At 37.5% G+C, this 27987-nt stretch overlaps 1 long non-coding RNA gene across 1 annotated transcript; it reads right to left on the bottom strand.

The window, feature by feature from the left end:
• Positions 1-3353: 3353 nt before the first annotated feature.
• LOC133653208 (uncharacterized) lies at positions 3354-27854 on the bottom strand. Its single transcript, XR_009826685.1, has 3 exons — positions 27739-27854; positions 3747-3929; positions 3354-3641 (listed from the first exon to the last, which is right to left on the bottom strand). It is a non-coding gene; the product is annotated as an uncharacterized LOC133653208 (long non-coding RNA).
• Positions 27855-27987: the final 133 nt, after the last annotated feature.

Consider the following 27987-nt stretch of genomic DNA (forward strand, 5'->3'; position numbering starts at 1 on the left):
TATATATATATATATATATATATATATATATATATATATATATATATATATATATATATATATATATATATATATGTAATTTATTTTTTACAGTCAGTGTACCTAAAAATATAATAATCAAAGGCATAGGCAAATGTGGATATATTTAACTGCTCCATGCAGCTCTTTGAGGGGGTTTGACACCCATGGGTTAGAAGAACATATAAAAAGGAGGATACATATAAAAAGTACCTTTTTTTTTTTTTTGCAAGATGGCACTAAGATATTTGACTCTTAAGTTGAAGTCTAGTTTTGGCTCTGCAAGAGTGTTTGTTTTATTACAAATCCTATCTGAAAAGGAAAGGGCGTACGTTCCCCTCCAGAGTCTATTGCTGTCATGAAAAGACACTTGGGCAATAGCCAGAGGTGTTTCTTCACATGTCTGCTCCTCTAAATAAGGGACACTCAGACTGCGAAGTCTGGGACGCTAAATAAGGCACACTTGCAAATAATGCCTTTCTTTATGTGTGCAATTGCGGCAGAAGTCCACAGGAGGGCGCACGTTCCGCTCCAGTCTATTGCTGTCATTAAAAGACACGTGGCGGAAGTGGCTCACCTGAGCAGGTGAAAACAATCAGTCAATCACAATCACATCTAAAACATCCAATAAATAGACTGCAACAGTCAGAAGTTTACAAGCAGGATGGAAGCAGCAAGCGAGGTAAGAAGGAGCTATTTTCTTTACAGCTTGTTTCAACTTTAAATCAGAGATGACAGATCTTACTTTATCTTCCTGGTTCTTGTATCACTACGTGTTTGATTGAGACTTTTATTAGTAGGTTGCACAGTGAAGTACATATTCCGTACAATTGACCACTAAATGGTAACACCCCAATAAGTTTTTCCACTTGTTTAAGTCCACGTTAATCAATTGATGGTAAGTACAAATGCATGTCAAGTTGATCAACAATTCTCCAGTGCAATACCAGTACTGACATGAAGGCTAAAAGGGCATTAATGGGAGCCTTCAAAGAAAAAAAGAAGTAACTAAATAGTTACTTTTCACAGTAACGCTGGTCGCCCCCGCGAAGGAAATACATTTTTGGCAGGCATTCACATTTTGCCACAACACCCCTAAAGGGACATGCATGGGTAAAGTCCTAGTTGAGGAATGTCTTCCACTAATGTTGAACAACTTTCATGTTTAATGTCTTCCTTAGAAAAGGTAAGCAGGCACACATGCAGCAGAATGTGTGGCATTTTTTAATGCCAAAATATTGTGTCCAAAAAACACACGAACTCAGTGTCATGTTCTAAATCAGAAATAAAAGAATAAGACCGGGAAATATTTTCACACATTCATGAGTTAGTCACTCCTCTGTTCCACAGAAATATCCTGCAGTTATCTTGCCATATATACAGTATGATTGCTGTGTGGATTGACTTGTGTTGAACAAGACGTTACACGGGTGGCACACGAGGTGATGGAGGATGCCAGAGACATGGCGGAGTACAGGAGGCAGGAAGAGTCTCTGCGAGCGGACAAAAGAAGGCTGCAAGAACGGCTGCAGGGGGTCAGGGACACCCACTATGCGGTCAGGGACACCTACCGTGCGGTCAAGGTCACCTGCGCGGAGAAAAAAAAAAGGTCAAAGCTGAGATTCGCAATGTTGAACTGAAATGTAAGGAACGTAGATTCTACAATCTGACATTACAATATTGTTAAGTGTAAGCAATCTCTTGCAGTGGATCTGCTGCACACCCAACATGAGCTCTCCCAGCTGAGAAAAGGTATGACTACTTGAGTGGGCTGATAATTGTTTCATTTGTAACTTATTTTTGTATCTTACCTTAACTGACACTTGTATTTCTGTTTGGAGAGTGAATCGCAGTGCAGCGCAGCGAGCGGCGGAAATACAAGTGTCAGTTAAGGTAAGATACAAAAATACAAGTTACAAATGAAACCGTTAATTATCAGCCCACTCAAGTAGTCATACCTTTTTTTCAGTTGGGAGAGCTCTTGGTTGGTCTGCAGCTGATCATGTTCCTGAGACTTCAAGTCAAGCTTTGCAATCTCAGCTTTGACCCTTTTCCCCAAGGCTGCAAGAACGGCTGCAGGGGGTCAGGGACACCTACCATGCGGTCAGGGACACCTACCGTGCGGTCAAGGTCACCTGCGCGGAGGAAAAAAAAGGTCAAAGCTGAGATTCGCAGTTTTGAACTGAAATGTAAGGAACGTAGATTCTACAATCTGACATTACAATATTGTTGTTAAGTTTAAGCAATCTCTTGCAGTGGATCAGCTGCACACCCAACATGAGCTCTCCAGAAAAAGGTATGACTACTTGAGTGGGCTGATAATTAACTGTTTCATTTGTAACTTGTATTTTTGTATCTTACCTTAACTGACACTTGTATTTCTGTTTAGAGAGTGAATCGCAGCCAGCGGCGCAGCTAACACCCATCCACAGTGTTTCAGCTACTTCTAAATCACTAATCCTGGCCTCCATGGCGACAAAGTAAGTTTTTTACATGTAGCATTATCACTGGAGGACGAGGAATACCTAAACATGCTTCACTACACACCGTAGGAGGATACAATATCTCACCGCCGTCACAATGTAAACAAATGCCATGGGTGGATCTACACCTGACATCCACTGTAATGATACCAAGTACGAGAGCGTATCTAGTCGATACTACTATGATTACATCGATATTTTTTATCGTCACAAAATCTTTTTTCCTTTTTTTTGTAAATGTATATTATGTTTATAAAGTCAGTAAATATGTCCCTGGACACATGAGGACTTTGAAAATGACCAATGTATGATCCTGTAACTACTTGGTATCAGATCGATACCTAAATGTGTGGTATCATCCAAAACTAATGTAAAGTATCAAAGAAGAGAAGAATAAGTGATTATTACATTTGAACAAAAGTGTAGATAGAAAATGTTGAAACAGAAAATAAGCAGATTTTAACAGCAAATGAACAAGTAGATTAATAATCAATTTTTGCAGTTTGTCCCTCATAATGTGTACAAAATAATAGGTAGATAAATGACACAATATGTTAATGCATACGTCAGCAGACTAAATAGGAGTCTTTGTTTGTTTACTTATTACTAAAAGACAAGTTGTCTAGTATGTTCACTATTTTATTTGAGGACTAAATGACAATAATAAACATATGTTTCATGTACACTAAGATGTTTTGTTCAAATAAAGACAATAATGCAATTTTTTGTGGTACCCTTTTTTTTAGAAAAGTATCAAAATACATTTGGTACCGGTACTGTTACGTAAGACGAAGGGGGAAGGAGACGGTACGACAGCAGGAGGTCTAGCTCAACGGGTTTTATTTGAGCTTGATGATTACGTCAGGTGTGTATGCTACTATGTGTGTGGATGCAGGGCTATGTGTAGAAGTTAACCAAATATAAGTTACCAGAGGTTATTGTAAGTGTGTGTTGGTTGTGGCAGCAAAGAAGTCCAGAGGGGCGAAGCAAAAGAGGTTTGTGATCCGAGCGAGGTCCGTGGGGGCAGGAGAGAGGCGTCCAGAAGTCCAGGTCCGAGTGCGGAGGTCGAGGAAGGCAGTCAGAGTCCAGGGGGAAGATCAGCAGGTGAGGCGCACGGCTCACTGCGGAGACACGGAGGTACTGTGGGAACAGGAGATGACAAGGACAAATAAGGACTAGGCACGAGGGAGACAAAGCCAGCAAAAGAGAGAGACACAGGTGAGGAGCCAGAGACGTGAAGCTTACTGAATCAGGGCTTTGTTCCGGCGTGGAGTAGTCAGTGGAGTGAGCCTTTATGCTGCTGCTTCTCGTCAAGACCAGGTGCGTTGATTGATGATTGCCGCCGGCTGTGGAGGCGCGTGGCCGCGGTCTGCGTGGCGCGTGCGGGGGCGTGTCCTGCGGTGCTTGCAGCGTAGCTTCGAGGAGCTCCTGCCGAGGAGGGAGAAGCAGACGTAACAGTGCCCCCCCTCTTATGCGAGGCTCTCGACGAGCGCCGGAGAGCTCCAGGGTTGACCTGATAGAAGTCCTCCAGAAGGGTGGGGTCAGCAAGGTAGGAGGCCGACACCCAGGATCTATCCTCTGGACCATAACCCTCCCAATGTACCAAAAATACCAGGCCCCTACCTTGCCGACGGACCCCAAGGATCTCCTTGACGGTCCAAACTGGGTCACCGTTATCCAGAATTCTAGGAGGGGTAGGGTCAGGGGAAGAGAGTGGAGAACTGGAGACAGGCTTACTCTGGGATACATGGACCACCGGATGTCGCTTCACCGAGGGGGGTAGAGACAGACTAACAGATACTGTTGGATAAGCTCAGAGCAATCGGATTTAACAAAACTTCATGGAGCTGGATGCAATCCTACTTGGAGGGGAGGAAACAGGTGGTAGAGGTGAACGGCACCGTGTCCCCCCCCCCCCCCCCTTCTCAGTGAGCTGTGGAGTCCCCCAAGGCAGTATATTAGGGCCTTTACTGTTCCTAATATACATAAACGACTTGTCATCGGCATGCGACTGTGAATTGTTTTTGTTTGCGGATGACTCGACCCTGCTGGTATCCGGCAAGGACAAGTCACAGGTGGAGAAAATCCTCAGTGCTGAACTCTGTAGAACTTGCACCTGGCTCGCTGACAACAAGCTATCCATACACTTGGGTAAAACGGAATCCATCCTGTTTGGGTCCCACATCAACCTTAAGAAAGTCAATGACTTCACTATAAAAGTGGGTGACGTTGTTCTCACCAGGAAAGATGAGGTCACCTACCTAGGTTCCATTCTAGAGGCTAATCTTTCCTGTGATAAAATGGCAACCAAGGTAATCAAAAAGGTCAACCAACGAACGAGATTTCTCTATAGAATCTCCTCTCTGGTCAACAAAAGCACCATGAGGATTCTGGCGGGAACTCTCGTTCAACCCTTTTTTGATTACGCATGCACCTCCTGGTACCCTAGCACCTCCAAAACCCTCAAATCTAAACTCCAAACATCCCAGAACAAGCTAGTCAGATTACTTCTAGACCTCCACCCCAGATCCCACCTCACTCCTACCCACTTCTCCAAAGTGGGCTGGCTCAAGGTGGAGGACAGAGTCAAACAACTTGCACTGAGCCTAGTCTATAAAATCCGCTACACCTCCCTGATACCGAAGTACATGTCAAACTACTTCCTTAACGTAAATGACCGCCATAACCACAACACCAGGGGGAGCTCCACTAACCACGTTAAACCCAGATTCCGATCTAACAAAGGTCTTAACTCATTCTCTTTCTATGCCACATCAATGTGGAATGCACTCCCAACAGGTGTAAAAGAAAGCATAAGAAAAAGTATCTACATTTGATTGTTAACATTTGATTTATATATGTTTATTTTTTAAATATTTTTATGAATTTATTAATCAATCAACAAAACAATACACAACAATGCAATCCAATTCCAAAAGCAAACCCGCCCCAGCAACACTAAGAACAACAGTAAACAGAGCAATTGAGGACACACAAACATGACACGGAACAATCCAAAAGTAGTGAAACAAAAATGAACATTATCGACAACAGCATCAATACTAGTAACAATATCAAAACAGCAGTGATTAAAAATCCCTCATTGACATTATCATTAGACATTTATATATATAAAAAAAAGAACAATAGTGTCACAGTGGCTTACACTTGCATCGCATCTCATAAGCTGGACAACACACTGTGTCCAATATTTTCACAAAGATAAAATAAGTCATATTTTGGTTCATTTAATAGTTGAAACAAATTATTCTTGAGACAAGATTTCGGGCCCCAATGACATATTTATTTGAGAAGCTGTCTCAGAAAATTATGATATAAAACAATAACTCCCCAGCTGGAGCCTTCCTAGTCACTGCTGGACCATGACTTGGATTTGAACCTAGTACCCTTTGATTGGGAGCTAGCTGCTATAACCACTCAGCTATCCTTTATCTGCCATTTCACAGTTTTCGTGCCCCAATGACATAACCTGTCCTAGTAAACTAGGATATAAAACAGCAACTCTTCCAGTTGGAGCTTTCCTAGTCACTGCACGACATGACGTGGATTTGAAACCAATCCCCTTTGAGTGACAGCTAGCTGCCTTAACCACTCAACTATCATTGGTCTGCTGGAGCCAAGACTTCGGGCCCCAATGACATATTTAATTGAGAAACTGTCTCAGTAAACTATGATACAAAAAAGTAACTCCTCCAGCCAGAGTTTACCCAGTCACTGCTCGGCCATGACTGGGATTTGAACCCAGTCCTCTTTGATCGGAAGCCAGCTGCTTTAACCACTCAGCTACCCTTGGTTGGCTGAAGATCAGATTTTGGTGCCCCAATGACATATTTAAATGAGAACCTGTCTCAGTTAACTACAAATGGACGTGTAAAAAAACACTGACTCTTCTGGCTGGAGTCTTGTAACCTGACCGGGATTTGTACCCAGTACCCCTTGGTGCACAGTTGCCAGTGTTAACCACTCAGCTACATATATATACTGTACATACTGTATATGTATATATACATATACAAAAATTAACATTTACACCGTATATCTAAGGGTTGTCAAGTGATTAATTTGTTTTAATCAGATTAATCACACTCTGGATCTGTGATTAATCACAGATTATTTTTCTAGCATTTTTTAAATTATATATATATATATATATATATATATATATATATATATATATATATATATATATATATATATATATATATATATATATATATATATATATATATATATATATATATATATATATATATATATATATGTGGGAAAATGTGACATACAATTACAACATCTCTCTAATCCTTCATGTTTTCCTCATTTGCTGTTTTGGAACAATCTGGAGTACCACCGAAGGTCGGCCGGGATAATATAAGTGAGGCCTGTTATTAGGGCAAACGCGCTTAAACCTCTCAAACCTCATATATATATATATATATATATATATATATATATATATATATATATATATATATATATATATATATATATATATATATATATATATATATATATATATAATGTGGGGTGAAGGAGTGATGCGTGGGATGATGCAACACTATGCCCAGATGTGGGATGTGAGTTCAGGATGTTGGTGTGGCTTGTGCAGCCCTTTGAGACACTCGTGATTTAGAGCTATATAAGTACTGTGAAGTCTGAGAAGCTAATTAAGGCACACTTGGAAATAATGAATTTCTTTATGTGTGCAATTGCGGCAGAAATCCACAGGAGGGCGCACGTTCCCTTCCAGAGTCTATTGCTGCCATTAAAAGACACTTGGGCAATAGCCAGAGGTGCACTCTTAAAACGAATGTGTTGGAAATAACACAATTTGTGTTGTTTTTTTACACATCTCCATGTCCAGAGGGGGACAACTCAATTTGTTAATTTTAACACATTAACTTTGTTACTTATGTTAACACAGTAAATGTGTAGGTTTTAGTAACAAATGTTTGTGTTACTCAAATTAAACACATTTTGTGTATATTGGCAACACTTGTGTGTGTGTGTGTGCATGCTATGCTATATAAAAAAAACAACATAATTTAAATTTAATTGGCATTTAATTCAAAAATTCCTTCTATTCATTACAAGTCACAACATTTAGGAAATAAGTCTGTATCTTGTCAGTAAGTGCAATTCAGAATCTCTCAGCTCATATTAGGGATGTCCGATAATGGCTTATTGCCGATATCCGATATGCCGATATTGTCCAACTCTTTAATTACCGATACCGATATCAACCGATATATACAGTCGTGGAATTAACACATTATGCCTAATTTGGACAACCAGGTATGGTGAAGATAAGGTACTTTTTAAAAAAATGAATCAAATAAAATAAGATAAATAAATTAAAAACATTTTCTTGAATAAAAAAGAAAGTAAAACAATATAAAAACAGTTACATAGAAACTAGTAATTAATGAAAATTTGTAAAATTAACTGTTAAAGGTTAGTATTATTAGTGGACCAGCAGCACGCACAATCATGTGTGCTTACGGACTGTATCCCTTGCAGACTGTATTGATATATATTGATATATAATGTAGGAAGCACAGACTGTATCCCTTGCAGACTGTATTGATATATATTGATATATAATGTAGGAAGCAGAATATTAATAACAGAAAGAAACAACCCTTTTGTGTGAATGAGTGTAAATGGGGGAGGGAGGTTTTTTGGGTTGGTGCACTAATTGTAAGTGTATCTTGTGTTTTTTATGTGGATTTAATAAAAAAATAAAAAAACACCGATACTAATAAAAAAACCGATACCGATAATTTTCGATATTACATTTTAACGCATTTTTCGGCTGATAATATCGGTCTAGCTCATATACATCAAGTGGCAAAGCATCAGTTGCATATTTCAGATTCATCACTTGAAATTAGTCTTTTTAATCACATAAGTGTGAAGGTGTTCATCAAAATAGTTAACAGTGAGAACTCTCAACAAAATGAACACCTCATCACGGTCAGAAAAGGTTACAATATACACTGTCTCTCCAAAGATATGTTTGTTGTCCAGATCACATTTGAAGGAAAGCACACAACCAGGGGCCGTACTTATCAAACTTCTTAGAATTACTCCTAAGAAGTCTGCTAAGAGTTGACTTAAGAGTAAATAAATTCTTCGCTGAAAGCTGCACTTAAAAGTTAGTTATCAAGCGTCTTACTCACACTTTCAGCGAAGTGTAGGACTGAATCTTAAGTGTCACACTCAGAGCTGAATTACGACATTACTATGTGCCGTAAACGGAATTTTAGGTGACGTCATTTCTGTGTCCATAGAAATGACCAATCACGGAAGGGAATCCGTTGTCTAAGAATAAAGAAATATCTTGGAAATATTTAAGTGGACAATGGGAGTGTATATTTTGACAATAAACTACAAAATAATACAAAACAAACTAGTCCCCGCCGGCACTCACGCTACCGCTCCCTCTCTTCTCTCGCCCACACACTCACTGACGTCACTCACCTCACGGCCACACACATACGCTACTGTCATAACATTTTCTTTCCAATTCATTAATTAGGCAACTAATTTGAAACTGGTGTGGGTGGCTCTATATATACTAGCCCACTGCAGACACATGCAGAAATCAACATGGAATCGAAAAGTATTAAATCTGTGACAAAAATAATATCCGCTCTGTCTAAACGATACCGTTTGATCAGCTGCTCGTCATAAAAAAAAAACAAAACATTGTTCCGTTCCCTGAACGTTCGCGCACGTCTCTCTCGCCTCAGTGCCATCCCCTGCTGGCAACTCCTAACCACTTAAGACACCTCTGAAGGTCTCTTAAATATCGTGGAGAGTAGGAGTGATTCTTAGACTTAAGAACGTTGATAAAAAGCTTTTATTCTTAATATTGAGAGTAGGACTAAATTTCGCAAATTCTCAGGACTTAAGTGTAAAATGGCACTCTAAGAAGCTTGATAAGTACGGCCTCAGGTCTGTAGCAATGACCAAATATAGACACACAACTGATACTCCAAATGTTTAAATCATTGATTGAAACTTTATTAGTAGACTGCACATTGAAGTACATATTACATACAATTGACCACTAAATGGTAACACCCCAATAAGTTTTTCAACTTGTTTAAGTCAGGGTCCACTTATGTCCACAGGCTGCCATTTTTTCAATCAACAACTCCTACTTTACCAACCAGGCAAGGTTACAAGACCAATACAATTTTTTTTTTATTTTTTATTTTTTTATAATGTCCTGCCCAGCTTCTCGGGCAAATCATATAGCAGATGTAGATGTAGATGTAGATGCCCGTATCGGCTGTTCAGATTTACTTTACAAAAGAGAAGTGTGGGATACTTCTCTTGTTGCCTTACTTGTATTTTGACTTTATTAAATGTATTTATATTATCATTTGGTGCAGCCGGGCCGGAGCAGGAGGGGATAGAAAGAGAGAAAAAGGAAGACAGAGGGGGGAATTGTGGGGACAAGAGGGGGATTAGACAGAGAGACAAAAACAACAACAGCAAACACAACAACAACAACAGAGCAACATCAGCAAATACGACATGTACAAATATGATGGTAAAAGTAATAGCAAATAAGCAGTTAGCGAAAATTTAAAAAAAAAATACAGAAATGACAATGAGCATTATTACACTAACAATGGAGCAATATGAATACCAATAGAAATAGTGCTATTGATAATAAACAATACCAATACTTTACCTTTATTATCAACAATACAATTGTTCAAATGCAACAATACATATACGTAATGATAACTTGAGATACGAAAGAATGCAGAAAAATGGAGGGGAAGAAAGAGAAGCAACCTACATTAACCTTGTAGATTGTTATAGTAACAATAGGTTAAGCTTTGTCAGTGTGCCATGTGTTATACCCAGTTTACCCTAGGGCAACAACGTTAATATATGTTTGATGAAACATGATTATGTGCATGAGTGTATGTGTGCATATGTACTTGTATATGTACAGTATGTGTATGTGTGCTTGTACAGTGAATGTATATGTACAGTAGGTGTATATGTGTGTTTGTACAGTGAATGTATATGTACAGTAGGTGTATACAGTATGTGTGTTTTTACAGTGAATGTATATGTACAGTGAGGCCCACGACACATTCTAAAAATACTATTAAAATAAACAAAAACATAACAAAAGTGAAATAAAAAAGCTTAAAGGTTAAATGCAATTTAGAAAAAGTTGCAATGTTGACTAATAAAACAAAGCTGTTTTTTTTCCTTTCAAACTGTCATTGCTCAAAACATAATATTGACTCAAAATCAATGTTGTTATGAGTTATTGACCTATCCAAGGTTACGATCACTTCACATCAAATATTCCACTAAGAAAAATATTTTTGGTGGAAGATTATGCAAATTTGGTAAATAAATAACCCCAAAATGCATATATTGTTGTTTTCTTACTGTACCGAAAATGAACCGAACCGTGACCTCTAAACCGAGGTACGTACCGAACCGAAATTGTTGTGTACCGTTACACCCCTGGTATACACTACCGTTCAAAAGTTTGGGGTCACCCAAACAATTTTGTGGAAAAGCCTTCATTTCTAAGAACAAGAATAGACTGTCGAGTTTCAGATGAAAGTTCTCTTTTTCTGGCCATTTTGAGCGTTTAATTGACCCCACAAATGTGATGCTCCACAAACTCAATCTGCTCAAAGGAAGGTCAGTTTTGTAGCTTCTGTAACGAGCTCAACTGTTTTCAGATGTGTGAACATGATTGCACAAGGGTTTTCTAATCATCAATTAGCCTTCTGAGCCAATGAGCAAACACATTGTACCATTAGAACACTGGAGTGATAGTTGCTGGAAATGGGCCTCTATACACCTATGTAGATATTGCACCAAAAAGCAGACATTTGCAGCTAGAATAGTCATTTACCACATTAGCAATGTATAGAGTGTATTTCTTTAAAGTTAAGACTAGTTTCAAGTTATCTTCATTGAAAAGTACAGTGCTTTTCCCTCAAAAATAAGGACATTTCAATGTGACCCCAAACTTTTGAACGGTAGTGTATATATTAGGGATGTCCGATAATGGCTTTTTGCCGATATCCGATATTCCGATATTGTCCAACTCTTTCATTACCGATACCGATATCAACCGATACCGATATCAACCGATATATGCAGTCGTGGAATTAACACATTATTATGCCTAATTTGGACAACCAGGTATGGTGAAGATAAGGTACTTTTTAAAAATAATAATAAAATAAGATAACTAAATTAAAAACATTTTCTTAAAAAAAAAAAAAAGTAAATCAATATAAAAACAGTTACATAGAAACTAGTAATGAATGAAAATGAGTAAAATTAACTGTTAAAGGTTAGTACTATTAGTGGAGCAGCAGCACGCACAATCATGTGTGCTTACGGACTGTATCCCTTGCAGACTGTATTGATATATATTGATATATAATGTAGGAACCAGAATATTGATAACAGAAAGAAATGGGGGAGGGAGGTTTTTTGGGTTGGTGCACTAATTGTAAGTGTATCTTGTGTTTTTTATGTTGATTTAATAAAAAAAATAAAAAAACCCAAAAAAAAACGATACAGATAATAAAAAAACCGATACCGATAATTTCCGATATTACATTTTAACGCATTTATCAGACATCCCTAGTATATATACATATAGATAGATGCACATATACGTGTTTGTGTATGTGTATATATACGTGTGTATGTATGTATATACAGTACAGGCCAAAGGTTTGGACACACTTTCTCATTCAATGTGTTTTCTTTATTTTTATTTTTATTTTTATTGTCACTGAAGGTATCAAAACTATGCATGAAAATGCAAAACGTTAAGGCATTTATGCAGGCCAAACTGCTCTTGTACAATCTGGTAAAGCTCCACGCTCTTTAATGACACCTCAAGGTTCCGACAGCTTACATTGTAACTTGCATTAGAATATTTCATATATTTTTTTAAATGCATTGTGTTATTGATTTGACTCATTTTTATGCAAAGTTATGTTCCTCTTCATTTCCTTAAAAGCGTATTCATCTCCTAAAAGGTGACGAGGCTATGAAAAGAACATTTCTAAGTGGGTTACAACTAGAGATGTCCGATAATATCGGCCGATATATGCGTTAAAATGTAATATCGAAAATTATTGGTATGGTTTTTTTTTATTATCAGTATCGTTTTTTTTTGTTTTTTTTAATTAAATCAACATAAAAAACACAAGATCCACTTACAATTAGTGTACCAACCCAAACAACCTCCCTCCCCCATTTACACTCATTCACACAAAAGGGTTGTTTCTTTCTGTTATTAATATTCTGGTTCCTACATTATATATCAATATATATCAATACAGTCTGCAAGGGATACAGTCTGTGCTTCCTACATTATATATCAATATATATCAATACAGTCTGCAAGGGATACAGTCCGTAAGCACACATGATTGTGCGTGCTGCTGGTCCACTAATAGTACTAACCTTTAACAGTTAATTTGACTCATTTTCATTCATTACTAGTTTCTATGTAACTGTTTTTATATTGTTTTACTTTCTTTTGTATTCAAGAAAATGTTTTTAATTTATTTATCTTATTTTACTAATTTTTTTAAAAAGTACCTTATCTTCACCATACCTGGTTGTCCAAATTAGGCATAATAATGTGTTAATTCCACGACTGCATATATCGGTTGATATTGGTATCGGTAATTAAAGAGTTGGACAATATCGGAATATCGGATATTGGCAAAAAGCCATTATCGGACATCCCTAGTTACAACTTAATGAAGGAAAAGTGGTTGCCATGTCGAGATCTGTTGAGATCCTCTGTTCTTCGGCATGTTTTAAATTTAGGAATGAGTGGAAGAAGAACATTTGCTAGTCTCTTCCAGTCATGCAATTTGCCCAAACGACATGACAACATGTTATCAGATAGAGCTAAAACGATAAGCTCGACAGATAAAGTCTCTTATCAAGTGCATACCAATGCTTTTGTCCGATAATGCATTCACATTTTTTGTGTGTTTTGCAATCTGTTCTCAGGACTTAACATCCGATGCAAGTTGAATGTACAACGTGGACTGCAGCACGTCTTCTGTATGTACAGGTCAGGAATCTACATGTAACCGAGTCTAACCAGTTTGTTTAAAATGTTGCACTCTTGTCAGGTGGATTATGTTACATTCTTGGACCTTTCAAAGAGTGATCATATTATGATTAGTTCTTTCTACGTTTAAAGCACTTTCCTGTGGTCTACATAAAATGTAACGGTGGTTCTTTGGTCGAAAGTTTGCATCGATTATGTTTTACAGACCATGGGTACACACACATAATACATACTGACTGGTGTACACACATAATACATACTGACTGGTATACACACATAATACATACTGACTGGTGTACACACATAATACATACTGACTGGTGTACACACATAATACATACTGACTGGTATACACACATAATACATACTGACTGGTGTACACACATAATACATACTGACTGGTGTACACACATAATACATACTGACTGGTATACACACATAATACATACTGACTGGTGTACACACATAATACATACTGACTGATACACACACATAATACATACTGACTGGTGTACACACATAATACATACTGACTGGTGTACACACATAATACATACTGACTGGTATACACACATAATACATACTGACTGGTATACACACATAATACATACTGACTGGTATACACACATAATACATACTGACTGGTGTACACACATAATACATACTGACTGGTGTACACACATAATACATACTGACTGGTGTACACACATAATACATACTGACTGGTATACACACATAATACATACTGACTGGTGTACACACATAATACATACTGACTGGTGTACACACATAATACATACTGACTGGTGTACACACATAATACATACTGACTGGTATACACACATAATACATACTGACTGGTGTACACACATAATACATACTGACTGGTGTACACACATAATACATACTGACTGGTGTACACACATAATACATACTGACTGGTATACACACATAATACATACTAACTGGTGTACACACATAATACATACTGACTGGTGTACACACATAATACATACTGACTGGTATACACACATAATACATACTGACTGGTGTACACACATAATACATACTGACTGGTGTACACACATAATACATACTGACTGATACACACACATAATACATACTGACTGGTGTACACACATAATACATACTGACTGGTGTACACACATAATACATACTGACTGGTATACACACATAATACATACTGACTGGTGTACACACATAATACATACTGACTGGTGTACACACATAATACATACTGACTGGTGTACACACATAATACATACTGACTGATACACACACATAATACATACTGACTGGTGTACACACATAATACATACTGACTGGTGTACACACATAATACATACTGACTGGTATACACACATAATACATACTGACTGGTATACACACATAATACATACTGACTGGTATACACACATAATACATACTGACTGGTGTACACACATAATACATACTGACTGGTGTAACACATAATACATACTGACTGGTGTACACACATAATACATACTGACTGGTATACACACATAATACATACTGACTGGTGTACACACATAATACATACTGACTGGTATACACACATAATACATACTGACTGGTGTACACACATAATACATACTGACTGGTATACACACATAATACATACTGACTGGTGTACACACATAATACATACTGACTGATACACACACATAATACATACTGACTGGTGTACACACATAATACATACTGACTGGTGTACACACATAATACATACTGACTGGTATACACACATAATACATACTGACTGGTATACACACATAATACATACTGACTGGTATACACACATAATACATACTGACTGGTGTACACACATAATACATACTGACTGGTGTACACACATAATACATACTGACTGGTATACACACATAATACATACTGACTGGTGTACACACATAATACATACTGACTGGTGTACACACATAATACATACTGACTGGTGTACACACATAATACATACTGACTGGTATACACACATAATACATACTGACTGGTGTACACACATAATACATACTGACTGGTGTACACACATAATACATACTGACTGGTATACACACATAATACATACTAACTGGTGTACACACATAATACATACTGACTGGTGTACACACATAATACATACTGACTGGTATACACACATAATACATACTGACTGGTGTACACACATAATACATACTGACTGGTGTACACACATAATACATACTGACTGATACACACACATAATACATACTGACTGGTGTACACACATAATACATACTGACTGGTGTACACACATAATACATACTGACTGGTATACACACATAATACATACTGACTGGTGTACACACATAATACATACTGACTGGTGTACACACATAATACATACTGACTGGTGTACACACATAATACATACTGACTGATACACACACATAATACATACTGACTGGTGTACACACATAATACATACTGACTGGTGTACACACATAATACATACTGACTGGTATACACACATAATACATACTGACGGGTATACACACATAATACATACTGACTGGTATACACACATAATACATACTGACTGGTGTACACACATAATACATACTGACTGGTGTAACACATAATACATACTGACTGGTGTACACACATAATACATACTGACTGGTATACACACATAATACATACTGACTGGTGTACACACATAATACATACTGACTGGTGTACACACATAATACATACTGACTGGTGTACACACATAATACATACTGACTGGTATACACACATAATACATACTGACTGGTGTACACACATAATACATACTGACTGGTGTACACACATAATACATACTGACTGGTGTACACACATAATACATACTGACTGGTATACACACATAATACATACTGACTGGTGTACACACATAATACATACTGACTGGTGTACACACATAATACATACTGACTGGTATACACACATAATACATACTGACTGGTGTACACACATAATACATACTGACTGGTACACACACATAATACATACTGACTGGTGTACACACATAATACATACTGACTGGTGTACACACATAATACATACTGACTGGTATACACACATAATACATACTGACTGGTGTACACACATAATACATACTGACTGGTATACACACATAATACATACTGACTGGTACACACACATAATACATACTGACTGGTGTACACACATAATACATACTGACTGGTGTACACACATAATACATACTGACTGGTATACACACATAATACATACTGACTGGTGTACACACATAATACATACTGACTGGTAAACACACATAATACATACTGACTGGTGTACACACATAATACATACTGACTGGTGTACACACATAATACATACTGACTGGTACACACACATAATACATACTGACTGGTGTACACACATAATACATACTGACTGGTGTACACACATAATACATACTGACTGGTATACACACATAATACATACTGACTGGTACACACACATAATACATACTGACTTGTGTACACACATAATACATACTGACTGGTATACACACATAATACATACTGACTGTGGTATACACATAATACATACTGACTGGTATACACACATAATACATACTGACTGGTATACACACATAATACATACTGACTGGTATACACATAATACACACTGACTGGTATACACACATAATACATACTGACTGGTATACACACATAATACATACTGACTGGTGCACACACATAATACATACTGACTGGTACACACACATAATACATACTGACTGGTATACACACATAATACATACTGACTGGTATACACACATAATACATACTGACTGGTATACACACATAATACATACTGACTGGTATACACATAATATATACTGACTGGTATACACACATAATACATACTGACTGGTGTACACACATGATACATACTGACTGGTATACACACATGATAACATACTGACTGGTGTACACACATAATACATACTGACTGGTGTACACACATAATACATACTGACTGGTATACACACAACACATACTGAACTGGTATACACACATAATACATACTGACTGGTATACACACAACACATACTGACTGGTATACACACATAATACATACTGACTGGTATACACACATATTACATACTGACTGGTAACACACACATAATACATACTGACTGGTACACACACATAATACATACTGACTGGTACACATACATAATACATACAGACTAGTATACACACATAATACATACCGACTGGTATACACACATAATACATACTGACCTGGTATACACACATAATACATACTGACTGGTATACACACATAACACATACTGACTGGTATACACACAATACATACTGACTGGTATACATACATAATACAGACTGGTATACACACATGATACATACTGACTGGTATACACACATAATACATACTGACTGGTGTACACACATAATACATACTGACTGGTGTACACACATAATACATACTGACTGGTATACACACATAATACATACTGACTGGTGTACACACATAATACATACTGACTGGTATACACACATAATACATACTGACTGGTATACACACATAATACATACTGACTGGTATACACACACAATACACACTGACTGGTATACACATATAATACATACTGACTGGTATACACACATAATACATACTGACTGGTGTACACACATGATACATACTGACTGGTATACACACATAATACATACTGACTGGTATACATACATAATACATACTGACTGGTATACACACATGATACATACTGACTGGTATACATACATAATACATACTGACTGGTGTACACACATAATACATACTGACTGGTATACACACAACACATACTGACTGGTATACACACATAATACATACTGACTGGTATACACACATGATACATACTGACTGGTATACATACATAATATATACTGACTGGTGTACACACATAATACATACTGACTGGTGTACACACATAATACATACTGACCGGTATACACACAACACATACTGACCGGTATACACACATAATACATACTGACTGGTATACACACATAATACATACTGACTGGTACACACACATAATACATACTGACTGGTATACACACATAATACATACTGACTGGTACACACACATAATACATACTGACTGGTATACACACATAATACATACTGACTGGTATACACACATAATACATACTGACTGGTATACACACATAACACATACTGACTGGTATACACACATAATACATACTGACTGGTATACATACATAATACATACTGACTGGTATACACACATGATACATACTGACTGGTATACACACATAATACATACTGACTGGTACACACACATAATACATACTGACTGGTATAAACACATAACACATACTGACTGGTATACACACATAATACATACTGACTGGTATACATACATAATACATACTGACTGGTATACACACATGATACATACTGACTGGTATACATACATAATACATACTGACTGGTATACACACATGATATATACTGACTGGTATACACACATAATACATACTGACTGGTACACACACATAATACATACTGACTGGTATACACACATAACACATACTGACTGGTATACACACATAATACATACTGACTGGTATACACACATAATACATACTGACTGTTATACACACATAATACATACTGACTGGTATACACACATAATACATACTGACTGGTATACACACATAATACATACGGACTGGTATACACACATAATACATACTGACTGGTACACACACATAATACATACTGACTGGTGTACACACATAATACATACTGACTGGTATACACACATAATACATACTGACTGGTACACACACATAATACATACTGACTGGTATACACACATAACACATACTGACTGGTGTACACACATAATACATACTGACTGGTATACACACATAATACATACTGACTGGTATACATACATAATACATACTGACTGTTATACACACATAATACATACTGACTGGTATACACACATAATACATACTGACTGGTATACACACATAATACATACTGACTGGTATACACACATAATACATACTGACTGGTGTACACACATAATACATACTGACTGGTATACACACATAATACATACTGACTGGTATACATACATAATACATACTGACTGTTATACACACATAATACATACTGACTGGTATACACACATAATACATACTGACTGTATACACACATAATACATACTGACTGGTATACACATAACACATACTGACTGGTATACACACATAATACATACTGACTGGAATACACACATAATACATACTGACTGGTATACACACATGATACATACTGACTGGTATACACACATAATACATACTGACTGGTATACACACATAACACATACTGACTGGTATACACACATAACACATACTGACTGGTATACACACATAATACATACTGACTGGTATACACACATGATACATACTGACTGGTATACATACATAATACATACTGACTGGTGTACACACATATTACATACTGACTGGTATACACACATAATACATACTCACTGGTGTACACACATAATACATACTGACTGGTGTACACACATAATACATACTGACTGGTATACACACAATACATACTGACTGGTATACACACATAATACATACTGACTGGTACACACATAATACATACTGACTGGTATACACACATAATACATACTGACTGGTATACACACATAATACATACTCACTGGTGTACACACATAATACATACTGACTGGTGTACACACATAATACATACTGACTGGTATACACACAATACATACTGACTGGTATACACACATAATACATACTGACTGGTACACACATAATACATACTGACTGGTATACACACATAATACATACTGACTGGTATACACACATAATACATACTGACTGGTACACACATAATACATACTGACTGGTATACACACATAATACATACTGACTGGTACACACATAATACATACTGACTGGTATACACACATAATACATACTGACTGGTATACACACATAATACATACTCACTGGTGTACACACATAATACATACTGACTGGTGTACACACATAATACATACTGACTGGTATACACACAATACATACTGACTGGTATACACACATAATACATACTGGCTGGTATACACAAGCTATGGAGATGATATCAGTAGAAAAAACTGCATTTAGTTTAGATAATAATGAGTCATATATTGGAATATGGGATCTTTTATTTAAATTTGTTTTAACTATTAAATGAACCAAAAATATGACTTATTTTATCTTTGCGGAAAATATTGGACACAGTGTGTTGTCAAGCTCATGATGCAAGTGTAAGCCACTGTGACACTATTGTTCATTTTTGTATATATTTTTTATTTTTTTATATAAATGTCTAATGATAATGTCAATGAGGGATTTTTAATCAGTGCTATGTTGAGATTGTTACTAATATTGATACTGTTGTTGATAATATTCATTTTTGTTTAACTACTTTTAGTTTGTTCTGTGTCATGTTTGTGTCTCCTCTCAATTGCTCTGTTTATTGGAGTTTATTGCAGTTCTGAGTGTTGCTGGGTCGCGTTTGGTTTTTGAATTGGATTGCATTATTATGGTATTGTTCTGTATTGTTTTGTTGGATTGATTAATAAAAAAATAAATAAATAAGCCTACTGTTTTCTCATCATAAAATGTATAAGCGCTCCGTTTCCTTTTTATTTGATCATTCTTAATTGTCGTGTCTGATGGCTGAGACTAGAAGATGAGTAGGTGCCGCAATAAATTGAAATGGCACATTGGAGTTCTGACAAATGATATTACGACTTATCTAAAATGGTGCTATGGAGCGCCAGATATCACATGACTACTGTAGTTTTGTTTACAATGCCATGTTGGCAGCTAAAATGATTGACATCCGCTTATTATCAAGCCTTCAGGTTTTACTGCACATTTTAAACACACTGATATTGAACATTACATGAAATTTAGTTCAACATGACCGACTTGCATCATGCACTCGGCATGCTTTTTGCGACTATCGAGTCAGCCGTGATAAAGGACAAAGTTCCAGAGCTACAGGACTACCTCGTTATTTTGCCTTCGCCCTACAATCTTTAGTCGATCCAATATTTTCCCTTTTCTGCCTTTAAATATATTACCTGAAACAAGGATGTCAAACTCATTCTAGCTCAGTGGCCGCATGGAGGAAAATCTGGGCTAAATTGGTTAAAATCATGGCATGATCATTTAAAAATAAAGACAACTTCAGATTGTTTCCTTTGTTATAAGCACATTCATTTTTAACCTATCAAAATATGAGAAGAATAATAACGTTAAAAACAAATTACAAGATGCTATTAATGCAATTTAGTCATTCATAAATAAAGTTGGTTTTAAGTTGGTATTTTCCTCAACTGATGTGGTTTATTCGATACATTTGAAGCATTATCTGCAAGGAAACTTGCACATTTGCACTTGTTTTATTAATCACACATGAAGATAAGAGGGGATACAAATTATGTCAGCATATTTATGTGCCCAGAAAATGTTTCCCCATGCAGTCATAAGTACAACGCAAAATGTACAGATTATCAAAAGCATTAATTTGGGTGTACAGTACATATTCCGTACAATTGACCACTAAATGGTAACACCCGAATAAGTTTTTCAACTTGTTTAAGTCGGGGTCCACGTTATAGTGGGGGCCCTTAGGGAGATTTTAGGGTTTGTTCGTTCACTTTTGCTTTGGAAATAATTTGTACCCCTTTCAGACATTGCATTTAGTTCCCATTAAAACATTCACATGTTGCACAATGAGATGTAAGCAGGGGATCATATGTACATTCCTGCAACTTCCTGTTTGTAAAAAATTTATTTTTATTAGTATTTATTTAATATACTAACAGCATTTCATGATTAATATTTATAGATTAAGATTCCTAATAAATGACACTAAAATAAGCTAAGGCTGCAACAACTAATCGATTAAATTGATTAAAATCGATTATTAAAATAGTTGCCGATTAATTTAGTCATCGATTCGTTGGATCTATGCTATGCACAGATTTTTTAAAAAATGTTTTTAAATAATTTTTATTTATTTTTTTTAAATAATTTTTTTTTTTTAAATAAACCTTTATTTATAAACTGCAACATTTACAAACAGCTGAGAAACAATAATCAAAATAAGTATGGTGCCAGTATGCTGTTTTCCCCCCCAATAAAATACTGGATAGGATAGAAATGTAGTTTGTCTCTTTTGTCCGATTATTAATCGATCAATCGAAGTAATAATCGACAGATTAATCGATTATCAAATTAATCTTTAGTTGCAGCCCTAGAATAAGCACACATTTGATTGGTAAATCATAGTGTAACGACCTGGAATGACACTTTATGTGTGGTGTTGGAGTTGTCCGACTTTTTGTGTGGCTGTAAACGCATCGCTGGCTAAGTGCCATATGTGCATGTGTTGGCGCAAGTGAGAAAGAGCGAGCGGCTGCTGTTGATATAACAAAGTTGCTTTTGGTCTGGTTTGTACTGCAGAAAATGACCACTTTTGCTAGATATCATTTTTGTTACTAACGTTTTGGTGATGTGTTTATGGCCGACAATAAAGAGTTTTGCTCAGTAAAGTGATGGATGGAATTCATGTCCTCAAAGCGTCTCGACAGACGTTACAATATTTGAACAATTATGACGAAAACTGTTTTCTCTGTCGTGTCCGTGTCGTGTCGAAAATTGTTATGCGCTTATTTTTTTATTTGATTTTGTGCGTGGCATAGATTTGCCGTGCGCAGAGGACGCTTGAGCAGTGCGCAATTGCACAGGCGCGCACCTTAGAGGGAAACATTGGTCTGGACACCTAATTAGCATATTTCCAAGATGGCGGCTATGTAAAAATTAGGTGTACCTTAATTTTTGATACTTTTGGCAAACTATTTGAGGTTTTTTTGAGCATCAGAAACATACTGGAATGATCACATTTATGATCATTTATTTATTAGAGCACATATTAACAACATAGCCATTATCTACCAAAATGTATTGCACATATATTTCAACACAGATAGAATGTAAAGCTACAGATATATTTCATTGTGACATTAGTAAAAGTAGAGAAAGTCAGTGTTACCCCCTCTACCCCCTGTAATATAGGTTTCTGTTTCAACAGAAACAGAAACCTAAAAGTACAGTGTACCCCCCCCAAAAATAAAAATAAAAAAGGGAGAGAAGAATGCAACCTCCACGTGGCCTCCCCCGCAAGTAGCCAAAGAGTAGTTGCCCTTTAAGCGAAACAATGTCTTCAAAATGTCACAACCACAGCCCCCCCCCCCCCGACATTTCATATAAACATTAGAAAGGAATCATGCATGTTGCACCAGGTTTTACTCATAACAATGCCCAAGTTACGTCCAATGTCTTCAGAATAGCAAAACGCCACTTGGAAATATGCAAATTAGGGGTCGCCCCCAAGACTGTGGTCCAGGTGGACTACGAGATATAATGACTGATGAACACCTTCATTCGATAATGAAGGTTGCCTCAGCTCAAAGCCTGAGCCCCGACATGAATGAACTAGCATCCAAGAAAAGATGGCAGGTATCTGGCTTGGGCACATCAGATTAGATCAGTGTGTTGCAAACTGAGCAGTTTAAAGTCCTGAATGGTTGGTTTATTCATTATTTTATTTTCTAATGTATTAGCCTGTGGAAAAAGTTAATGTTGATATTTACCTCAGAAGGCTGCAAATAGAAAAGAGGCATTTAATTTTGATTTAAATTGTATTTGATATGCCATTGATATTTTTTAATTATTGTTATTATTATTATTTGAAACTCAATTTTGCATGTCACTATAAAGTTATATAAGCCTTGCTTGTTCAATATTCAATGCAAAACTTGTTTGGGTCCCTATTAAAAGGTTAATTGGTTCAACTTTGGCCCGCGGCTTTGTTCAGTTTTAAATTTTGGCCCACTCTGTATTTGAGTTTGACACCCCTGATTTCGGTATCGGTATGATGACGTTTGCGCGTGACGTCACGGATTGTAGAGGACATTTTGGGACACCATTGTGGCCAGCTATTAAGTCGTCTGTTTTCATCGCAAAATTCCACAGTATTCTGGACATCTGTGTTGGTGAATCTTTTGCAATTTGTTCAATGAACAATGGAGACAGCAAAGAAGAAAGCTGTAGGTGGGAAGCGGTGTATTTCGGCCGGCTGCAGCAACACAAACACGTAGCCAGTGTTTCATTGTTTACATTCCCGAAAGATGACAGTCAAGCTTTACCATTGGCCTGTGGAGAACTGTGACAACAGAGACTCTTACCAGGAGGACTTTGAGTTGGATACGCAGACGCGGTACCGTGAGTACGCAGCTGCGGCTTCCAAACATTTGATCGCTTGCCCGTACGTGCGTGCCGCTATGTGCATGTCACGTACGTAACTTTGGGGAAATATATGTGCTGTATGAACTTTGGGGAGGTGAACGGTACTTTGGGCTGTGGGATTGAGTGTGTTGTGCGGGTGTTTGAGTAGTATTGGTGGGTTATATGGACGGGAGGGGGGAGGTGTTTGTTTTTATGTAATTTGTGGTATATTAAATATAAGCCTGGATGTGTTGTGGCTAATAGAGTATATATATGTCTTGTGTTTATTTACTGTTTTAGTCATTCCCAGCTGAATATCAGGTCCCACCCGCCTCTCACAGCATCTTCCCTATCTGAATCGCTTCCACTGCCCTCTAGTCCTTCACTCTCACTTTCCTCATCCACAAATCTTTCATCCTCGCTCAAATTAATGGGGAAATCGTCGCTTTTTCTGTCCGAATCGCTCTCGCTGTTGGTGGCCATGATTGTAAACAATGTGCAGATGTGAGGAGCTCCACAACCTGTGAGGTCACGCTACTTCCGGTACAGGCCAGGCTTTTTTTATCAGCGACCAAAAGTTGCGAACTTTATCGTCAATGTTCTCTACTAAATCCTTTCAGCAAAAATATGGCAATATCGCGAAATGATCAAGTATGACACATAGAATGGACCTGCTATCCCCGTTTAAATAAGAAAATGTCATTTCAGTAGGCCTTTAATGTATTTAATGTCCTTTGTGTTCTTTGATGTTTGATGTTTCCCTCTTACACACGTGTAAGAGGGATGGGTGCTATGGCTATGAGTGTTTTTTTCCCTTGGCCCAGGTAACCAATAATATTTATTGCGCACACACGATTGCACCATGCATAGACAAGCAACCAAACAAAAACATAATTTCAGCACCTATATACACTGCGGTGACCTCTGCGGTGTTCCACGCCATCGTCTGCTGGGGTGGGGGGGGGGGGGGGGGGGGAGCATGGCCCGAGAAAGGAGCAGACCCAACAAAGTAAACAAGAGAGCCGGAAAAAAGAAACTTTTGTCTTCTTCTCTCTCATAATTACAGAGCCCCTAAGAGGACATGGGGGAAAAAAATGTTTTATAATTTTTTTATTTTTTTTATTTTTTTTTAGACATGTATTAATTTTTATAAAGTTATAAAAAAAAAAAAAAATAATTATAATTATTATTATCTATTTTTTTTAGACGAGATACATGTCTAAATGGGGTCTTGGGGCACTAGGAGGTTAACCCCTTTACTACTGTTACCCCAGGTGGCCCTTGGCAAAGGCCTAGTACCTGACTGCCCCCTAGCCAGGGATACGGTGAAGACCTCAACGGCGGAGCAGGCGGAAGACGGTAGATTTAGGAACTACCACAACGGCTGCAATGGCAGAAGAAGGCTGCAGCAGAAAAGGGTCCCCAGTCATCTTGGACTCCATGCCACTGGACCCTGACCCGATTCTGTCAAAGACCGTGTGGTGACTGTCTGTGCACCAGTCTCCCCACGTTAAACAAAGTCACGCACAGTTATCCTCCATAAAGGGATACACCCCTACTCGTTTGAGTGACCGCCAGGCTTAGACCGATTTTTTTTTTTCTCACCCCCCTCATTGTTTACCTGCATCTCACCTTTTTTGCAAGGGGCACCGGAAGTTGGCAGACCCCGTCAGCGATCCTGTTCTGTCTCCCTGTAATGTTTGTCTGATCTTGAATGGGATTGTGCTGAAAATGTTAATTTCCCCTCGGGGATTAATAAAGTATTTCTGATTCTGGTTAACAAAATAATATTTTTTTCCATGCTAAACTGTCAACAATATATTTTTATTTAAACGGGGATAGCAGATCCATTCTATGTGTCATACTTGATCATTTCGCGATATTGCCATATTTTTGCTGAAAGGATTTAGTAGACAACAACGACGATAAAGTTTGCAACGTTTGGTCTCTGATAAAAAAAAAGCCTTGCCCCTACCGGAAGTAGCGTGACGTAGTCAGTTGTCCGCCTCCTCATATTTTCCTATTGTTTTCAACGCAGCTAGAGAGATTCGGACCGAGAAAGCGACGATTACCCCATTAATTTGAGCGAGGATGTGAGATTCGTGGATGAGGAACGTTAGAGTGACGGACTAGAATGCAGTGCAAGACATATCTTTTTTCGCTCTGACCGTAACTTAGGTACAAGCTGGCTCATTGGATTCCACACTCTCTCCTTTTTCTATTGTGGATTTGTATTTTAAACCACCTCGGATACTATATCCTCTTGAAAATGAGAGTCGAGAACGCGAAATGGACATTCGCAGTGACTTTTATCTCCACGACAATACATCGGCGAAGCTCTTTAGCTACGGAGCTAATGTCATAGCATCTGGCTCAAATGCAGATAGAAACGAAATAAATAAATCCCTGACTGGAAGGATAGACCGAAGATCAACAATACTATTAAACCATGTACATGTAACTACACGGTTAATACTTCTCAGCCTGGCAAAGCTTAACAATGCTGTTGCTAAAGACGCTGAAGCTAACTTAGCAACTTAGCAACCGGACCTCACAGAGCTATGATAAAAACATTAGCGCTCCACCTACGCCAGCCAGCCCTCATCTGCTCATCAACACCCGTGCTCACCTGCGTTCCAGCGATCGACGGCGCGACGAAGGACTTCACCCGATCACAGATGCGGTTGGCGGCTAGCGTCGGCTAGCGCGTCTGCTATCCAAGTAAGTACTCCTTGTTGTGTTGCCGCAGCCAGCCGCTAATACACCGATCCCACCTACAACTTTCTTCTTTGCAGTCTCCATTGTTCATTAAACAAATTACAAAAGATTCACCAACACAGATGTCCAGAATACTGTGGAATTATGAAATGAAAACAGA

This window comes from Entelurus aequoreus, linkage group LG07 (genome assembly GCF_033978785.1).
Source record: "Entelurus aequoreus isolate RoL-2023_Sb linkage group LG07, RoL_Eaeq_v1.1, whole genome shotgun sequence".
Taxonomy (NCBI): domain Eukaryota; kingdom Metazoa; phylum Chordata; class Actinopteri; order Syngnathiformes; family Syngnathidae; genus Entelurus; species Entelurus aequoreus.